This window comes from Stylophora pistillata, chromosome 7, assembly GCF_964205215.1.
Source record: "Stylophora pistillata chromosome 7, jaStyPist1.2, whole genome shotgun sequence".
Taxonomy (NCBI): Eukaryota; Metazoa; Cnidaria; class Anthozoa; order Scleractinia; family Pocilloporidae; genus Stylophora; species Stylophora pistillata.
In genome coordinates, this window is record NC_142525.1 from 5469545 (window position 1) to 5490158 (window position 20614).

General features: G+C 39.2%; 2 long non-coding RNA genes and 1 pseudogene across 3 annotated transcripts in view; all 3 read left to right on the plus strand.

Moving 5' to 3' along the window:
• The window catches only part of LOC111347498 (uncharacterized), a 125250-nt pseudogene extending 109482 nt beyond the window's left edge, over positions 1 to 15768 (plus strand). The window contains exon 3 of the transcript XR_015989388.1: positions 12457 to 15768. The product of XR_015989388.1 is annotated as an uncharacterized LOC111347498 (transcript). The remainder of the gene's footprint in view (positions 1 to 12456) is intronic.
• On the plus strand, positions 696 to 2665 carry LOC148726337 (uncharacterized). The gene is made up of 3 exons (XR_015989419.1): positions 696 to 785; positions 1086 to 1146; positions 1557 to 2665. It is a non-coding gene; the product is annotated as an uncharacterized LOC148726337 (long non-coding RNA).
• On the plus strand, positions 6294 to 9220 carry LOC148726338 (uncharacterized). The gene is made up of 3 exons (XR_015989413.1): positions 6294 to 6457; positions 6812 to 6894; positions 8208 to 9220. It is a non-coding gene; the product is annotated as an uncharacterized LOC148726338 (long non-coding RNA).
• Positions 15769 to 20614: the final 4846 nt, after the last annotated feature.

Below are 20614 nucleotides of genomic sequence, written 5' to 3' on the forward strand. Positions count from 1 at the left end.
CCCTCCTTTTATACTCTGTTGGCGATGACTGTTCCCCGACGAGCTCTCCCTGAAATCATGTGATGCTTCCCCCATAAATAATGATACGGTTATCTTGGGTAGCTACCCACATCCGTCTGAGTGTCCCGTTCGTGCCCATCCCTTTTGAGCTTTAAATTTTTTTATGTTTTTATATCTTCATTTTGATCTTGCCCAATAAACCTTGTTCCCTTCGTACCCAGTCAAACACTTTCCTACAGAGGAATCCTGGCTTAGAATACAAATAGAGGAAAGCATCACTTTAGCCACTTTTATGTTTTTACAATTTTCTAAGAGGTATATCCTTTTAAGCTTCACCTCCCCCCCCCACTTCAGAGATAATGCCTGCAATTTAATAACCTTCAAAGGTCTTGCAGTGTATATTAATATATTAACCATATATCGAACACTCCCATAATGGAAATCCTCGCTTAGAATACAAATAAAGGAAAGCATCATTTTAGCCGCTTCAATTTCTCAGAGTTTTCTGGGGAGGTATGCCCCCATAACCCCCCCCTCCCCCCGCCCCTCCAGTGATAATACCTGTAATATCACCATCAAAGGTCTTGCAGTTTATGGAAATCCTCGCTTAGGATACAAATAAAGGAAAGTATCACTTAAGCCACTTCAATTTTTCACAATTTTCTGGGAAAGTGTGCACCCTATAATTTTACACATGTAGATGTTAATTAAATGAATGTGTTCATTTCAGAAAGAAGTCACCTCTACCCGATGCATGTCTAATTGTCTCTTGGTTTTTATTTCAGGTAAGAATTATTTCCCTATAAAATGCACAAATTGAAATGCTGAGAATCCATGACTTTTCACTCAGTGAGAGTCTCCCTGTAGATGTATCTGAATAATTTTATTTAGTACAATTATAAACACTTACAGCCATATGGTTGATAATAGGTAATTGTTTGTCAGCTTCACGTGAGTTTGAGGATATTTTATTTAGAACAGTTGCCTAGTTTAACTAATTAATTTAGCTTATTATGCTCGCCTAATGCATGGATATTTTTGGTTTCACAATAGAGTATATTTTTTTTAATTTTTGTACATCTTAGGAAGAAATATAATGACTTAAATCCGGAGTCTCTGGCTTTTATGATTTTCAAGTATTTATGGGTAAGAATCCATTGTGTAAACTATTAAATTACAATAGAATGCTAGAAATTCTTCATTTCTGAACTTCACTGTCTTTGCATATTTACGGTCATAGCGGCAAAGGCAAAGTAATAGTCAAACTGGAAAGTAATTTTTAGCTTAAAACCGTTGAAAAGAAAATTTTATGTGACTTGTTCTCACAAAGGATCGGTCTAAATATGTGTAGCCAAGTAAATTCCTCAGACGAGAGTGTTGGGAAAAGACGAGTAGTTCAATTTGTGCCATTTTTGATGATTGGCGCTGTTAAAAATGAGCCTTTGAAGTGCTGAAGCGATTTTCGCTTGGAAAAAAGTTATTTTACAATATTTCGAAAAACCAATGTGGTTTCAATAGTTTGACTTAATACCTTACGAGATCTATTGTTATTATAGATGGTTATGATCCCACCAAAATGATTTAGAACATTCGCCAACTCTACGAAATTCGCGAGGGTACGATAAACCCCCCTCCGTGGTGTGACCACTTAAACTTTTCTCTTGGAGACTTCTACACCAGACTTAAAGTCGTCTACAAAGAGAGAGCGAGAGGAACAGCTACGGTCCGAGTTGTCACAATGTCTGAGATCTTCATCCCGCAAGAGCAATGTGAAGAACCAAGAGTTGTATTAATCGAGGGTAAGCCTGGCGTGGGAAAGACAACTTACTGCAAGAAAATTTTTTTTCGACTGGGCCTCTCAAAAACGCGCAACCGGAAATTAGTTCGCAAAATTCCTCATAGTGCTTTTGATTAAAAGTCGTGAAGTCCAGTCTGACCTTTGGGAAGCCATTAATGATGAACTGCTACCTCGAGATGTCGGTGACGACCAAAGAAAGAGATTCTTCGACCTCACTCGCCACAGTCAATCTGAAGTTCTGCTTATACTCGATGGATCGGATGAAGTTTCTGAGAAGAAGCTACCAATTTTTTCAGAAATTGTTGAAGGCCGAGTGCTACAATAATGTCGCGTGGTTGTTACGGCACGGCACGAAGCTGGAGTCAAATTTCGAAAATACTGCGATACGCTTCTTCAGGACTTTACGAAAGCCAATTGAAACACCTTGGCTCGATAGCTTTGAAAGGTTTACTTGAAGAGAACTTGGACTTTGACGAAAAGGAGCTTGGAAAAAAAAAGGAAAGCGATTTACCTGGATTTGGATTTCTGTCAGTTCAGCCCTGAGGCAGTAAACTAAGACCGACTAGACCTTATGGCTTTCTTCACAAGACTTTCCAAGAATTCTTCACAGCATTCTATCTCAGTTGTCAGCTTATCAAGAAAGAAATTAACACGGACAGCATAACTGATGACAGACGATATCGCCACGAGCTAAAAGAAGTGCTTCTGTTTACATTTGGCATTCTGGCAGCGCAGTCCCAGGAAACAGCAGAGAACCTTGTGAAAAGTATGGCAGCACAGTCAAACCAGGAGGGTGGGGCTTAGGAAGCCGCAGATACTATCTTTGATAAATTAGACTACATTTATGAATGCAAAAATGACAACAACCTTGAGTGTTTGAAAGAAAATTCATCTCGGAAATTGCCGCATTGACCTTGAAATTACTTTTGTGATTCTGGTGCTGCTGCTCTGACTGTTGTAAGAGTGTAATCCATCTCTGACCGAGTTGGACGGGCTTCTTCCAGAAAATCTGTACTCAGCCCAAGGACCAATTTTAAAAAGCGATAACGTAATGAATAATCAGCGACTCACGACTCGTACACTGAGCAGAGGAAATGTACAGTAGCTTCTACTTATCGATATCAGTATTAATGTAAGACTTATGTAGCATTTGTTTACTAGGAAGTTTTTCTTTTCTTGGGGCGGTATTTGAATAATAAATGTATTTCTTAAGACTTTTAACTGCTGTAACTAAAGGTGTTATCAGTAGAATTTAAATTTTTCTTTACTTATAGTTTTTTGTTTTGAAAATTTTTCTGAAAATCCGTTTGATTACGATGCTCCTCAGTGGACTGTTTCCTTACTACTGCATGTCACCTTTCTTGCTTGAGATCTGTTTCCTTACTGCATGTCACCTTTTTTGCTTGAGATCTGTTTCCTTACTGCATGTCACCTTTTTTGCTTGAGATCTGTTTCCTTACTTCATGTCACCTTTTTTGCTTGAGATCTAGAGCTTTTGGAAGCTGACCCATGGTCTGATATAATTTGGATGCTTTACAAATTAGGTTTTTACTCATTTTAGGAATGCTAAATGAAAGAGTGAATTGTCTTGCTAACTGAAAAATGAAGAAAGGGAAAAAAAGAGAAAAAGGATATTGACCGCAGCTACGGATTCCCCAGGTGTTCAAACTTTCCCAACCCCTCCCTTCCCCTCTAATATTGTCAGCTGTTTCTTTTATCGCAGAATTTTGAGATAGGAGCGAGTAGGAAAGGAAGAGCAAGAAAACTGCGGAAAGGGGGAGTTATAACCTGGGTCTGTATAACAGGTTCACAGCCTTTAAACGATGTAAAACGAATGGAAAAAGCTTGCAATGACGAAAGAGAATGGAGAAGAGAGCGAAAAAGCGAAATAAAGTTATGCATGTCATAATTAGTGAGAAGACATCTGTGTATAATAAGAGAAAGATCGTATAATCGATCAAAAGTGGTTGCTGGGGAAATCCGACCCTAAAAATTACCCCTTTTTCGCATGCTCCTTTTGGGAGTAACTCTCCCTTTCCCATCATGCATCGGGAGAGGAGGTCAATTTTAGAAGGAGGGATTCAATTGTCTCCCTAACTCCCTCCCCCCTCCCTCATGTACCCTTGTAGGAGGTGACGTTTACACCCAGGCTGCACATTCTCCTTTTGAAGTTGCCCTTTCTCCCCATCCCCTCACTCACACACATACGCCCAACCCTTGACATACGCGAGTGGAAGTCAAGTTTACTGAAATAGGTATCTATTTTATCGTCCCGCACATGAATCTAGTTTAAATTTCCTAAAGTCCCTACCCCTCCCCCCTTCGTTCTCAGCTCCGCCGCAGCTACGTAATTATTACCTTGGAACATACATTTTCACCCATAGACCCAACATGAGATGAAAGCGCAAACGAAAGACAAACATTGTGTAGTTAGAGGGAAGAGGTTTAAATGAGAAGTTACAATCAGAATACTCGGTGTAATTTTGTCGGACGTTTCTTTACTGAAAATTGCAAATTAATATCATGTCAACTGAAAAGATACTTCAAACAACAAACATATGAAATACATATATATGAACTGCGGTTATGCGGTTACTGCGAAGGATCGTGCACATATATGAAAAGATACTCTCTTTAAAAGTCTCTCTCGTGGTCAAGAGTCAAACTTTAAACAAAGCTCTCTTACAAATAAATTCATCTATCAACCGGAAATATTCATACGCCTTTTTTTATAACACAACATGTTACCCTCCAAACCCTCTACATAAAAATAAACGCCCCTCGGGACCTGACTCTCTTTTTCATCATATCACTGTTTCATAACAATATCCCCCCTCATTGATAGTCAAATTGCTTTCACCCTTCTATAGTCCTACCTTTACACTGCGTCGGGGACGACTGATTTCCGCAATCCGCCTTATCATCTCGTGAACACATTATCTGGTGTTCAACGCCCCCAATTTTTCACGGTTGGAATTTCTCCTTCTTAAGTCATTACAATATCAAGCCGACAAATAATGAAAATAAAGAAAAATAACAATTGATTCGATACCAAATTCTCCAAACTAGTCTCGTAAGAATTGTACCGCAGAGAGTAAGGAGAATTACTTATGAGATCTCGGGAGTGAAAGATTGAGTTAACTTTCCTTGAGAAGATTCTACAGGATTCATTACTTGCATCGTTTACGAAAATCACTCGAGGAATGTAATTCCACAACAGGAGCGAAGATCAACAACCCTTACTCATAATTTTTCCATCACTTATCCAAACGTAGCATACCCAAATCTCAAAGTTAAGACGATGTCATATCTCGGTTGATTCAATGTTTGCTGCGTGCTTTTACAGAACAATTTCGACACATATGGCCTTACGCTGAAATTATTGCAAACGAGGTGTAGCCAAAGGACGCTTCAACTTAAAATCTCAAATAAGGCATTGTGTTTGTCTCAAGCCTCATCTCGAGCGCGTGGTAGACCTTGCACCCTCAAATTAAAATGTTTTAAACGGTGTCGGGGCTCTTCAAGCATTTCCTTTCCCTTTTTGGTCGTCACACGCCTGCATATCTTACAGAATTCGTGCATAACACTCATTTTTAAAGTATAGCTCAAGATAAGGAGCACAAAGAACGAGGAATATTTCACTAAGACGTTCGCGTGACATCATTTTAATAGCTAATATCTCTACAATGACATTCTCCAGAGTGAGAAAGTCTTAAGAAGAAAATTATCTGCTTCTCCTTTAATTTAGTTTCTGTTGTCTCAAATTGATCCAGCAAATATGTTTAGTCTATTGATGTGATCTAGAAACTGAAAGGCAGATCAGTCTTTGAGTTTCTGTGCTTCTTGTGTCTGAAACTTTGACATTTAAATAAATAATTTTCATTCACCTCTGTGAGGCGAAAGGTGAAAACTGAATACTGAAACATTTATTCCCCAATCGAGCCAGAAGCACGCGAGGAGCGTGGAGGGACGCGAACACGTAAGGCCTGCGGGATGAGATTTCTCAGGCTCTCTTTATTTTGACTTTTGATTCAAACCTACAGAATTACGAACCCAATAATTGCACTAGAAGAATGAAGAATCGGGTTAATTTTGGGGATCTGCCAAAAGATTATAATTAAAAAAAAAAATAGCTGTATTTCTGTAGGAAAATTCATTGCTGGACAAGGGAATTCGATGTTAAATTGCACTCGAAAACCGATGTCGCACGAATCGTGAAGCGATAAGTGAAATATCGGTTTTCAAGTGTAATACAACGGCAAATTCACGAGTCAGGTAAAGAATTTTCCTTGAATTGCAGAACTTAATAAAAGAAGGAAAATCTATGAAACTACAAGAACATTGTTTGTTTTTATCGTGAGCGCGAAACAAGAGATGCGAAACAATATCACTTTGCCTTGTTTTCAACATGCAATTCTACTATAAATATCTCGCTTCGATAACCAATCAGAATGCGAGATGTAACTCAGTTATGCGGTTCTACCTGTAATCATCTTCGCGATCTCAATGTCGTGTAACGCAGACAACAAAGTTTCGGAGGAACTGGCTTTATCGCTTGATCGTCTTCCTCTGGAAGCGCCTTTAATGTGAACTGGGGCTCACGAGTCACTTTATTTGCAAAATTAATTCTCGGAATGTAACGTTACAACGAGATCAAAGGTAACAAAGAAAATTCAGTGAGGATTTTACCTCGCGTGACTTTATCATTTCTCTGACTGAAGCCGGAGAAGTTACTACTTTCAATTTTTCTGTTCTATCTTCGTGTTTTTGGTCTGATCAGTGCACGTGATCTCGCTGTTAAACTACGGACCCTTACTTGTATGGACATGATCAAGTCACATCTCTCGCTCAAAATAACTCTTGTACAAAGGTTGTCAGTTTAAGGTACAAAGAATATCAGTTTCGTCGAGATTTTGGTTGCGAAGTAATTATTCTTCCACAACGGCAGCCATCGTCAAATTAGCTTTCAACGTGTAAATTTGAAATTAACTTACTTTCTATCTTTTCACAAAGTCACTCCTTCCACGACGTTACAATTGAAACATGGATCTACTTTAAACACTAAGGAAGTAGAGAAGACTCAAGCGGCTTGCTAGGTAAGTGTGGGCGTATCAGATAACGGTGAATTACTTACTAAAAGAAATAACACTGTTTGTTAACGGCGTAAAATCGTACAATAAACATAATACCAACTGAAAGAAATTACGCCATTAGTCTTGGGGAGTTCAATCGCGTTATTGGACTTTTATTTTTCTCTATGGTGAATTGGTATCGAATGAAAGTAGAATAGTTGGCTCATCAAATTCATATGCGGTTCCCTGTGTATATCATTCCAGGGGAGATAAATCCAGAATCTCCGCTTGTTTACATGCCAGCCGTAAAATCAGCCTACAAGTTCTAAAATATTCACAACAGCTTCTGCGAGAGTAACAAAATCTTGACCTAAAATATTGATTCATGTTTTTCCGTCCTGAATTGCCCATATTTATATATTTCCATGTAATGTGTTCTATTGAATGAATGGCGTCCCCCCCCCCCCCCCCCGCCCCCCTTTTAACTTATTCTGTTATACTTGGTTGTGCGGAGCGAAGGAAACTAGAACGAACACTACTCGATCGTGTATTTCACCAGCGAACAGACGCGCGTGCAGCGTGAAGTTCGTGACAGACGGTTGTGCATAAAACGGGAGAGGCGTGATGCACGCGGCTCTCACGGGGTCTCTTTAGCGGTTAAACTTTTTCATCACTATTATTGCTGTCTTAGTGGCTAAGGTATAAGAGCCAACAGACAAATTTACATTGAGCTATTTTTCCGGCAACTAAACCAGCAATTGCAGCTTCAAGTTACCAGAATTATTACTCTACTTTAGATTTCTGTCTTTCAATCTCGTGATCTGATAGTCCGGCAATGATTGGCTGGTTACGCTCAGGCTCTTTAAAGCAAACATCCTCGATTAGTTCACTTTTTCGTCCTTGTCTGGAAGCACAACCAGTAACGCAAACAGGAAAAAATTCCTCAGGTCCATGAGTTAATTAATACAGTACAGTTAACTGACGGAAAGTAACTTTACAACGAGATCACAGGTAGGGAAAACAATATCACGCCTAACTAGAGGCAGCATACCTCGACCTAAAAACAAATTTCACGTAAGTTCACCTTAAATTCGTTGTTGTTGTTTTTTTTTTTTTTCATCATTTCACAGAGAAATTTCTAGTTTTCACTATAAACTGAGACCATTACTCGCAAAAGTGAGTTAAATGAGATCTAAAACAACTGTGACGGCATCAGGTTTGTCTGTAACTTGATGATGTGAGGAGCATCAAGGTCATCACCTTTCAACTCTTACGTTTCCTCTTCCTGTGTTGAGACTGCATTCATTCCACGTTCTTTCGCTTTTAAACCATTGTAGCCTATACAGACGGCGAACTGGCCTCTTTTAGAGACAACATGGTTTCAAAAAACACTAGACGGCAAATTCACAAACTCGAGTGGTCGCAAAAAAGTCACCCAAGCGCTCCGTGATGATTTCGACCCACCGGAAATATCAGAGCTCACTGGCTACTCCAATCCGGAATCCATATCCAGCTACAGCCATAATCCTCTGGAAATAGCGGCGAATGTCGAATAAGTTGGCCGGTTTCAACCCATGCCAAGCACGACAACTACCAACAGCTATTCAAGTCATGCTTTACGGGAGATTGTTCTCAATAGCTCAGCCACGCCAAGCAACACAGCAGCTACTAGTGACCTTGACAGCAATGCCAGTCGTTCTAGTCACCTGATGGCAGGAGCAGTTGGCGGGATGTTTACTGGAGTAACTTTTAATAAGTGTCCAGTAAATATTTCCATAAACTTTCAGTCTAGCATTGATACCAACGAGCGACTCCCTGCAAGGAAAGAAAAACAGTTAAAACTGTGACTTTTACCTTTTTTTTAATTGTTTTTCGTCAGAGTTTACCGAGAAATTCCAGTCTTAATCATTATATTTTGAATACACTTGTTTTTATAACTGTAAAGCACTTACCGGTTTTTTGTCGAGCTTGCTTTGATACCGGAACTCTTGAAATTTTCATTTTGCTTGAGGATTTGACCATTCAGTTGTTGATTGTCGGCGCCACATTTTGCCAAGTTGAGTGGTAGCAGGCAAATCTCTGTCTTAAAAAACTCCATAATTTGTACTTTCAGTTTTTTTGCTGCAGATTGTAAAATGTGAGGCACTGCTTTCTCCACGAGTTTGAAATAAAAGTGTGGTTTTCATTCTAAAAATATCTTGTTCACTCTATTCGCTAGATAGTGACACCTGACTTTGAAAGGGTTTCCATCGTTTGCGCACTGGCGTGGCGCACAAAAATACAAAACATCTGGTTTCGCCCAGTGATTTGATGGCTTTAGCTATGCCATTCAAGATATATTCACGAGGTACAATTAAAATTGTCGACAGTTCAAACTTGAGTGACTTACCTTGCTTTTCGTTCCCTTAACAATGACAATTCTGACAGTTGTCTTTAAAATGGCTTTCTTAAGGGCGCGCGTACGGGATAAAAACAAACAATAATATTGCCGTTTTAATCTCTTGTTTTCTTCTTTCTATTCAGTTATGCGATTCAAGAAAAATTCACTGCCTGACGAGTGAATTCCACCTTAAATTTCACTTGAAAAACCGATATATCGGTTTTTCAAGTGAAATTTAAGGTGGAATTCACGAGTCAGGCAGTGAATTTTTCTATATACTTCAATGACTTACAACTGAATGAGGCTAGTGTCCGGTCACAATTAATTCGTTGTTTGTTTCTTCTGAAGCAGGAGAATTTTGGTAGTTTAAAATAATACATTTCTACAAAGTAAATGAAAGGATAGTGAAAGTTTTCGAGCATAGGTAAAGCTGATTGTTTCGCTATATATATAAATACAGGTACGCAGAATAGTTTGACCAACATTCAAGTGATAACACTAGTGCTGCAATTAGATATTTAACAACAAGATAGCTTTCGTGAGGTTGATGCTGACTTGATTTTCGTTCTTTTCAGGGATTCGTTCATTCTGTAAAGTTACAGTTTACGGCATGCAGAGGTTAATGACACTTTCAGGTTTAGAGGGAACCTTAAACGTTTAAGGTCGGCTGTAGTTTGTTTAACTTTTTTTAAGTACATACATTTTTGCAAACTTTACATCCTTCAGTTAAAGACAGTGAACATTTTTTTCCTAAATCGCCAGCATGCAGCCTGCATTGAAAGGTACAGTTTGTTTTGTTAGGGCATATTTTAGAGTTTCCTCACTTCAATCAACAACCTTTTTTAGTCTTCGATGTTTTTTAGAAGTCTTTTTGCTAGGCGGGAAGAAAATTTTGAAACCCCTATCTTAAATTACAACAGAACAGTTTTATGGGCCCTTTAAGTTACCGGGACCTTCGAGAATGGGCCCCTGCAGAAAACTAATACCGTAGAACGTCCATTAACCCCCCTCAAATAAGCCACCCCGCTATAATAAGTCCTCCCTCTCTTTAGAGAAAGAAACAAATTAAGCCCCCCTTTCTATTAAGGTAACTTAAAAAGGTTTCCAAGCAACTCGGGAAATTTTCTTATAAGTATCTGTCACGATCTGACACTGTCAATTGGAGAGGCAAAAAAGCGCATGCACACTTTTGAATAAACAACAGTACTGGCAAGTACCGCTACTGGCTTGTTAGCTCAATTGGTAGAGTGCTGCACTGGTATCGCAGAGGTCAGTGGTTCAAATTCCGTACAGGCCTGAATTTTTTCAGGTCTGATCTTCACTATTGCGTAAATGGTGCTGCGAGGATCGTGCACAAGTAAGTACTGGTAATGTAAATACACACGGGTAAATTGACGATAGCAACGATCTTGGGAAAAAAAAACACTCAAAGATCTCACGGAAAGTACTGCTGATTTCCGATTAATCCTCGAGGATTCACCTCTGTTAAATTTTGTGAGTCTGCTTGTTTGTTTTCTGCAATGGCGTGTGTAAATCGTGTCGGTTTCCACCGAAAAACTGAAGTCAATTAAGAAGCTTTTTCTAGCCAGACACAAGGGGATTGAATGCGACTTTCACCCATCGAATTCGTTCGCTTTCTGTCGTGAAATTCACTGTAGAAATATCTAACCCTAACCCTCACCCAAATTCAAGGGACTTGTAAAGAATAAAGAAAAGTGTATTTACAGAAGATCTTAGAACTTTCCTTAAAGTTCCACAAACGAACAAATTGTTCGGAAGAATTCATAAATCATATGAATGAGAGTCACATTGATTAATTTAATTGTTAATGGCAAGTACTTCTCATTTTAACTTTCTGAGTTACTTTTTGGGAGGGATTCTTAAGTACCAAATGTTTTTTAGGCCGCGTTACAATCTTTTTAAAACAGATTTAGTAGCACAAAATTTATTTCGAAATCAATTTTTGCGGAAAACCAAAGTGATCTGAGAGAAAAGGAAAAGAAAGAATTAGCGTTATTTATTGGCAAAAGATCGTGACCGAAGTCTTTGCTTAAAAATGCTTTCTAGCAGGTAAAACAAGATATGTTTATGAAAAATTTTAAGAAAGCTTAAGATGTTCTGCAAAGCGACTCAACACGAAAAGGATACCTCCCGCTGAGATCCGGCTGGATGGGAGATTACTGCCCTCTGTCTGAACAAATCAGATCACAGGATTTATAGAATACAGCCCGCTCACGAACTGAGGAAAAAATCCAACAAAGTACTGCGATTGTTCATAACTCTAAAATTTACACATTCTAAGGTGTACTAAGTGAGTTTAATTTATTCAACGACCTTGTGAAAGACACTAAAAGAATCGACCAAAAGCAGAAACACGCACACATTGAAAAGATGTACTTAGATAATCAATTGACCAGGATCAGTTAATAACTTTCTCTCAACTTATTTAATATGAATATTAAATAAATATCTAACACTCTGAGATGATGCATTTGAATTCGTTGCTCACTCATCATCGGGTGATTGAGAATCAAAAAATGGTGTAATGTGTGCAGAATCTTCCTATGTGCTATGAAGTAAAGAGGAGACATAACTCTGCTAAACTGCTGGAGCTGATCAAACCACTCAAAGCATCACAGAAAATTCAACTTAAGAATCACGCGTTTTTGGTCCGTGTTTTCATTATTCCTCCCATGGCGGTTTATAAGTTCTATATCTTTTAGCCGTAGCGCGTAGGTTTTTCAATTCAAGCATTATCATTATGTGTTGTATTCCGCTTGAGAGCGCTGAATGCGCCTTTTTCTGCATTTATTAAGGACACAAGGAGCGAAAATACGTGTCACTCGTTCGACTTTTCTACCCACGTGACTCTGCGTTAACGCCTCTCCATGTACTCAAGCGGTGCCACCACTGAAACTGAATAGGGGCGCTTTCTGGATTAGGAGGGCCTTGTTGAAAAAGAGCGCTTATTAGAATAGGAGTGCTTATTAACAAAAACCTGATTCGAGAGAGGCACTCATCAGAAAGGGGCCACTCAGTGGAGCGAGGGCACTAAATTGAATCCATACGGTACTCTATTACCTTTTATTTCCAGCGAGAAAATGTTGTCCAGAAAAATATCTCTGTTTTCAAGAACGTTCCTAGAGACAAGAGAAAAATCATGAGCTGACGCAGTAATAATTGCTAACGAGTAATTTTTACTTTAGATGACTTTGACCCCGCGAAAGTTATCGATGACGTTCGTCGGCTCTACAAAACCCGTGAGGGTTGGCTGGCACCGTTTTCCTGGTGTGAGCGATTTCACTTCTCATTTGGTGACATCTACACCAGACTTAAAGTCATCTACAGAAAGAAAACGGGAGGAACAGCTACGGATCGAGTTGTCACGATGTCGGAAATCTTCAACCCGCACGAAGAATGTGAAGAGCCACGAGTTGTGTTAATCGAAGGGAGGCCTGGTATGGGAAAGACAACTTACCGGCAAGAAACTTGTTTTCGACTGGGCTACAGGAAAACACGCAACTGGAAATTCCTTCAAAAACTTCCTAATGGTGCTTTTGATCAAATGTCGTGACATTCAGTCTGGCCTTTGGGAGGCCATTGAAGATCAACTTCTGCCTCGTGAAGTTGGTGAAGACCAAAGAGAAAGATTCTTCGACTTCATTCGCCGCAGTCAATCTAATGTTCTCCTGGTACTCGATGGATTGGATGAAGTTTCTGAGAGGAAGCTACCTATGTTTTTAGAAATTATTCAAGGCCGAGTGCTGCCAAAATGTCGCGTTGTTGTTACGGCACGGCACAAAGCTGGAGTTAAAGTTCGAAAATACTGCGACACACTGCTAGAGGTGGAGGGTTTTACTGAAGAAGACGTGGAAACCTTCATCGAAAATTACTTTAGAGCGAACCAAGACTTGGCTGCACAGCTTATCGAACGACTGTATCATAATAAAACCTTATGTGAAATGTCAAGGAATCCTCTCAACGTTGCGCCTCTTTGCCTGGTCTATGAAGATTTGAACGGTGTCTTTCCTGAAAGCAGAAGTAAGCTATACATGGATATAGTGGAGTGTGTCCTGAGAAGATACAGAACAAAGCAGCAACTACCAGAAAACGGTGAAGACCTTGTTGAACTTTACGAAGGCCAATTGAAACACCTTGGCTCGATAGCTTTGACAGGTTTACTGGAAGACAACATGGACTTTGACGAGAAGGAGCTCGGAAAACACAAAGCGAGTGATTTACCTAAATTTGGATTTCTTTCGGTTCAGCCCGGAGGTAGTAAACGAAGACCGACTAGACGTTATGGCTTTCTTCACAAGACTTTCCAAGAATTCTTCGCAGTATTTTATCTCAGTTTTCAGCTTATCAAGAAAGAAATAAGTACGGACAGTATAGCTGCTAACAGACGATATCGCTATTAGCTGAGAGAAGTGCTTCTGTCTACATTTGGCATTCTAGCGGCATGTTGCAAGGAAACTGCAGAGAACCTTGTCAAAAGTATGGCAACAAAGTTGACCCAGGAGGAAGAAAAAGACGCACCTGGTAGTTTGGTGTTTATATTAGAGTGCATTAATGAGCCCAAAAATAACAACAACGATTTTAGTATAAAGTTGGCTCGCACCCTTGGTGCTTGTCTGCGAATTGGAGCTGTTGACTATTATGATGCGAAGGAAATAGATGAAGCACTAGTTGTCGTTTTGGCCAACGTCCTTAAAACCAATTCAACTGTGACAAGGTTGGATTTGACAGGTGTTGTCAATGGTGGGACTGCTCTGGCTGAGCGTTTGAAGGATAATACATCTGTGACACATTTGAATTTGGCTGCTAATCGCATTGGTGATGCTGGTGCTGCTGCTCTGGCTGAGATTTTGAAAGGAAATACATCTCTGACAATGTTGGATGTGAGTGGTAATAACATTGGTTTCTCTTGTGCTGTTGCTCTGGCTGATTGCTTGATAGAAAATACATCTCTGAAAGAGCTGCGTCTGCCTGAAAATAAAATTGAGGATGCTAGTGCTGCTGCTCTGGCTGAGGTTTTGAAAGAAAACTCATGTCTGACAAAGTTGTATTTGCATTGGAAACATATTGGTAATGCTGGTGCTGCTACTCTTGCTCAGTGTTTGAAAAAAATACATCTCTGAAAACGTTGTATTTGTGGAAAAATAACATTGGTTGCACTGGTGCTGCTGCTCTGGATTAGTGTTTGAAAGAAAATAAATTTCTGACAGAGTTGTGTTTGAGGGAAAATAACGTTGGTGAACCTGGTACTGCTGCTGTGGCTGAGTGTTTGAAAGAAAATTCATCCTTGGGAAAGTTGGAATCGTCTCAAAATAAAATCGGTGATCCTGGTGCCGTTGCTCTGGCTGAGTGTTTGAAAAGTGATGCATCTCTGAATACGTTGTCTTTGTGGAAGAGTAACATTTGTTGCTCTGGGGCTGCTGCTCTAGCTGAGTGTTTGAAAGAAAATACATCCTTAAGAAAGTTGGATTTGTCTTAAAATAGAATTGGTGATGCTGGTGCCGCTGCTCTGGCTGAGTGTTTGAAAGAGAATACATCTGTGACAAAGTTGGTTTTGTCTGACGTTAGCATTGGTTACTCTGGCGCTGCTTCTCTAGCTGAGTGTATGAAATATAATAAAACTCTGACAAAGTTGTATTTGTATAGGAATGAGATTAGTGCTGATGGTGATGCTGCTCTGAATGCTGCGCAAGAAAGTCATCCATCTCTGACAATTTACTCTGATAAAGAGTTTAGGAAGCGTTAACGTTAAGAATAAGGAACCACTATTGACTTTGAACCCACGTAGGATAAATGTGCAGTAGCTTTTATTTGTTAATATCAGTGTTTATAGAAGACTTTATATGCTGCATCTATTATCTTTAGTGAGAATTTTTAAAGTGTAACACGTTGAAAGTTTGGCCACCGTAAAACTTTACAACGATGTTATCTAAGTAGCGTTTACTCTGTTTGCGAGTGATATAATAATTAACCTTTTATGGCATTGCATTAGAAAGTATGCTTTATCCATGACGCGTGTGTGTAAACCGCGAGAATGTCCACGCGAGGAATAAGCTGAAAGCATTAAAAGACTGCCTCGGACTTTGTTTACTATGAAAATCGGATGAATTTTTTTTGTCTTTAGCTGTAGATTCACCTCACATTTTCTTTTAGGAAATACCGTCAGTTTTAGTTAAAGGTTAGAGTAATTATTTCTTTGCTGATCAGTTCCTCGATTCCCATCGACCTTGCGTGTGATGATGTGCTGATACCTTCCAGTATTTTGGGGAGAAATTTGATATTCATTACTCTTGGGTCACAAGGGTTAATAAAATGAGTTTTAGTCATGTCTTATCGTAAGACACTCGCTGATAACTATATGAAGCTTTGTTAAGACCAGAAAAAACAATTTTTCTGTCGAAGTGAAACTTGTTTTAAAATTGTTGCCACAACATATATTTTCACTTTGTAAGGGTGAGTAACTTAGACGATAGATGTACTTCTTAGGACTTTTAACTGATGTAAATAAAAGTATATTCAATATATTTTAATTTTTTTTATCTCATAATTATGGTTACCTGTCCTATTTACATATTTCCATTATCCCAAAAAATCCATGCGATGTGAATGTTCTTCATATTGTTGTTGTTTTCTTTATCGTTTGTCAACTGGCCATGAGTTTATGTTGAAAAGTCGTCACAACATGGACGCTTCGGGAATGAAATTTGTCTCAAGAATTGAATGTTTCATGCTCATTAGAAACCGCTCATAACATATTGCCTGAGGGGAGAGGGGTCGAGTTATTTTGTTTGTTTCGCATTAAAACTAACCTGATCCCCACTAAGGCTCTTAAGATTTCTAGTGACGCCCCCCCCCCGTCATTTTCAGTATTTTTTCCATTGTCCTTTGTCAGCAACCCAGAATCCTCCGACCCTTTACTCTCCCCCCCTCCCCCCTCGGTGATAAATAATGACTAAATGGAGTTAAATACAAAACCTGGGCTCACAAACAAGCTATTTGATCATTGTTTGCGTCTAATGACAAGGCAGGATGAAGAACTAGGACAGCTCACGTGATGTGTGTAAACGAGCTAGTGCAATATTGGTGAGACTGGTTAGAGAGTCTCAATGGGGTTATTGCTTTTACGACTAATGGTTTTAAATTTTCGCCATTTAACGACTAACCGATAATAATGTTTTGGCCGTTTTAAGGGTATCAGTTAACTCCATTGAAACCCCCTGGTACGTCTAGTAACCTCTACAGAAAAAATTTAATGTCAAAATACCGACCAAATATCTCGCCCGACTGAAAAATACATGTGGTAAAAAACTTTTAAAAAGAAAAATTATAGGTAATCAAAGCAGGTCACAGTCTGAAAAAGTCAGAAGCTCTTTTTTTATTTTACTCTCTAGCACGGGATTTCCCTGGAATTTGAAGCAGTCAGCCTCGACTTCATAACCTCGACCCAGTCCTCCTGCTTCATGTTCAAAGATATCAGGCGCATATCATATATTGTTAACCATAAACTGATATGCAGCCTGGCCAATTGAATGACGACACGTGTTTAGGCTAAGAACTCATCCAATAGCTGTGCTAGTTTTATCTCTATGTATATTTTGAGATGATTCTATGAGGCTATATTACGATCATGTTTGTAATCCCTATCAAATTTTCGTCAAACACAAAATCAGAACTTTTCAACAATTGGTTAATTCCATTCTGTCTTATACAAGAGAAACAGAAACAGAAACAATCGTTCTTTTTTCGTTTTATGTTTGAAATTGGGCCAATTAACTTGTATTGTATTTCACTCAATCGGAATAAAAGAAAACAGTATTCTTCCAACAATCGTTTCTGCTCCCAGTTTGTCATCTTTCCTTTCCCAATCCTCTCATCCTGAATGCCAATTGAAAGTACAGGCATCATATATATCATTACCTAAATTCTCTTTCTACATCGTTTTCGCACTCAACGAGTTCAAGATTTGATACTTGAATGAATGAATGAATGAATGAAAAACTATATTTAAGTGTCTATGTTTTTAGCTATAAGCTAATGGGGGACACTAAAAAATTTAAAAGTCAAATACATTTACACATGTAGATAATAGTTATTTACAGTAGATAATTAAAAAGATTATAAAGCTATTTAGTTAAGTTTTAAATTTCAACGAGAGTTGAAAGGTCGACTTTTCTTATGTTCTTCTTAAACGAATTTAGAGTTTCTATCGCTCTTAGGTGTCTTGGTAACTTCGACCGGATGGGAGGTCCCATATATTTTATAGAATCGCCTAGCTTAAGGTAAACACGCGCTCTGATTGGTCAATACGTCAACCGGAAGAGAGGGTATTTAGCGTGGAATCGTACTAATGAATAAAGCGATATCGCTGATTTGAGTCGAGAGCAGAAATTATTGTTACGAACGTAAAAACGTAAATACAACTAGTGCTACGAAAATATGAACAAATATGAACAAATTTATAGAAAAGGAATGCCTTCCAAATTTTGAATTGAAATTGAAATTTTTAGAAAATTGGAGGAAACCACTCACGCTCAAAAGTACGAGAAAACGCATAGAAAAAAATCAAAATGCCAGAGACGAAGGAAGAAAGCCAAACGACAGTTCTCGCCGAGGAAAACCAAACAAGCGTTACGAAAGAAAACCAAAACAGGTATCAATGCCGAAAAAGGTCAAGTATCTTTTCCCGAAATCCAAACCATTGTAGCCTATACAGACGACAAACTGGCCTCTTTTAGATACAACATGGTTTCAAAAAACACTAGACGGCGAATTCACAAATTCGAGTGGTCGCAAAACTGTCATTCAAGCGCTCAGTGATGATTTCGACCCAGTGGAGATATCAGAGCTCGCTGGCCACTCCAATCCGGAAACCATATCCAGCTACAGCCATAATCCTCTGGAAAAACAGCGGCGAATGTCCAATAAGTTGGCCGCTTTCAACCCACGCCAAGAACGACAACTACCAACGGCTATTCAAGTCATGCTATACGGGAGATTGTTCTCAATAGCTCAGCCACGCCAAGCAACACAGCAGCTACTAGTGACCTTGACAGCAATGCCAGTCGTTCTAGTTACCTGATGGCAGGAGCAGTTGGCGGAATGTTTACTGGAGTAACTTTTAATAATTCTCCAGTAAATATTTCCATAAACTTTCAGTCCAGCATTGACACCAACGAGCGACTTCCTGCGAGGAAAGAAAAACAGTTAAAATTGTGACTTTTAACTGAACTGTTTTTCGCCAGAGTTTACCGATAAATTCCAGTCGTAATCATTATATTTTGAATACACTTTTTTTTACAACTGTAAAGCACTTACCGGTATTTTGTAGATCTTGCTTTGATACCGGAACGCTTGAAATTTTCAATTGGCTTGAGGATTTGACCATTTAGTTGTTGATTGTCGGCGCCACATTCTGCCAAGTTGAGTGGTAGCAGGCAAATCTCTGTCTTAAATAACTCCGTATTGGGTACTTTCAGTTTTTTTACTGAAGATTGTAAAATGTGAGGCACCGCTTTCTCCACGAGTTTGAAATAAAAGTGGTTTTCATTCTAAAAATATCTTGTTCCCTATACTCGCTAGATATTGACACCTGACTTTGAAAGGGTTTCCATTGGTTACGCGCACAAAAATACGAAACATCTGGTTTCGCCCAGTGATTTGGTGGCTTTAGCTATGGGATTCAAGAAAAATTCACGAGGTGCAATTAAAATTGTCGACGGTTCAAACGAGAGCGACTTACCTTGCTTTCCATTCCCTTAAAAATGACAGTTCTGACAGTTGACTTTAAAATGGCTTTCTTGAGGGCGCGCGTACGGAATAAAAACAAACAATAACACTGCCGTTTTAATTTCTTGCTTTCTTATTTTTATTCTGTTATGCGATTCAAGAAAAATTCACTACCTGACTCGTGAATTCCACGTTAAATTTCACTTGAAAAAACGATATCGCACTCATCGCTTCGCGATTCGTGCGATATCGGTTTTTCGCGTAAAATTTAACGTGGAATTCACTCGTCAGGCAGTGAATTTTTCTTTAGAATTCCTACCAAATCTTACAGTTTCGAATCTTGGCAGTTCGAAGTCACTGTTCCGTAAATTATACTGAGTGTTCTTTATATTAAATAAGTCAGAAATATTCTCGGGTACGAGACTGTGCTTAACTTTAAACATCAAAGTGGCAATGTCTTGTAGGTGCCGATTGTTCAACGTCGGTAGTTTGGCGCGACTTAGCAGTTCTTGATAGGACGCTGATCTAGTACCGCCTCAAGTGCTCGCTCCTGAATGCGCTCAAGCTTTCTGCGATCCGATGCATTACAAAAGTGCCATACTAGATGACAGTAGGTTAGATGGGGCAGAATTGAAGACCTGTAAAGTGATAGTTTAGCATTACAGGGTATCAAATTGCGTAGCCCCACTTGGACCCCTACTTTTTGACTGGCCTTAGAGCATAGATCACTGATATGACTAGTAAAACTCAATTTTTTATCGATTTGAAATCCTAAGAGCCGTATTTCCCCCATTCTCTTAACAGTATGACCGTCAACAGAAAAATTTGATTATCGTTGTCTTTGTCAACATTTCTCGGGTTGATCGTTAATAGCTGGAGCTTTTCTGGGTTGGTTGAGAGATAGTTGTTCTTGTACCAGGATAGAGCTTTCATCTCCATGTATCTTGATACTTTGCGCAACAACGTCATGCTTCTTCCCCATGACATACATCTGATGGTCGTCGGCATACATGCTCAAATTAGCATTATTTATATGGAATATTAATGACATATCATTTTGGAACAAATTCCACCGAAGGCTGCCAAAGGACGAGCCTTGCGGGCAGCCAAGCACCATCCTTTTCCGGTCACTTGTCACTCCTTTTATTTTCACTCTATTGAGCCTATTCTCAAAGTATGATCTAAGAAGGTTGAAAGAATTTTGTCCAATGCCATAGGCCTCGAGTTTCTTTATGATTAGAGAACGGCTAAGAGAGTCAAAGGCTTTACTCAAGTCAGTAGACAGTATGTACACCAGTTCCTTTCTGTCAACATCTGATTTCCAGTCTTCCACGGGTCTAAGTAGAGTGTTCCTGTTAATAGCTCTGCTGATTTACCTCTTATGCCAGTTTTTTTTCCTCTGCCACACTCAGTTTCATTTGAATATTCCAGACAGGTTACCAGTAGAGATCACTCATTATGTATCGCGAGAAGAGGAGATGGGGGGGGGGGGGGTGGGTTGTGTTGGAGGACTTTGGTTGTGTCATGATGAAATTTAGCTGATCCCCCTCTAGGCTCTCTGATGTTTTTTGGGGGCCCCCCACCGTTTATCGGCGGTTAATTGGCAGCCAGTATGCCCCT